The sequence below is a fragment of the Arachis duranensis genome, chromosome 7, assembly GCF_000817695.3.
Source record: "Arachis duranensis cultivar V14167 chromosome 7, aradu.V14167.gnm2.J7QH, whole genome shotgun sequence".
NCBI lineage: Eukaryota > Viridiplantae > Streptophyta > Magnoliopsida > Fabales > Fabaceae > Arachis > Arachis duranensis.
The window spans coordinates 39560222-39560498 of NC_029778.3; positions in this window are offsets into that span (position 1 = coordinate 39560222).

A 277-nucleotide genomic window follows, 5' to 3' on the forward strand; every position below is an offset into this window, starting at 1 on the left:
AATTATTTTTTCAAATCATATCTTCTCAATCATATCTTTTTAAAACTATATCTTTTCAATCATATATTTTTCTCACATCTTTTTTTAAAATAGTTTTCAATCATATCTTATTGATTTCTAATTTCAAAATCTTTTTCAAAAATCACTTGATTTCTTTTCCACTCTTGGTTTTCGAAAATCAATTAGTGTTTTTCAAAATGTTTTTAAAATCTTTTTATTTTATTTCTTCCCCTCTTCTCACATCCTTCTATTTATGGACTAACACTCCTCCTCAATG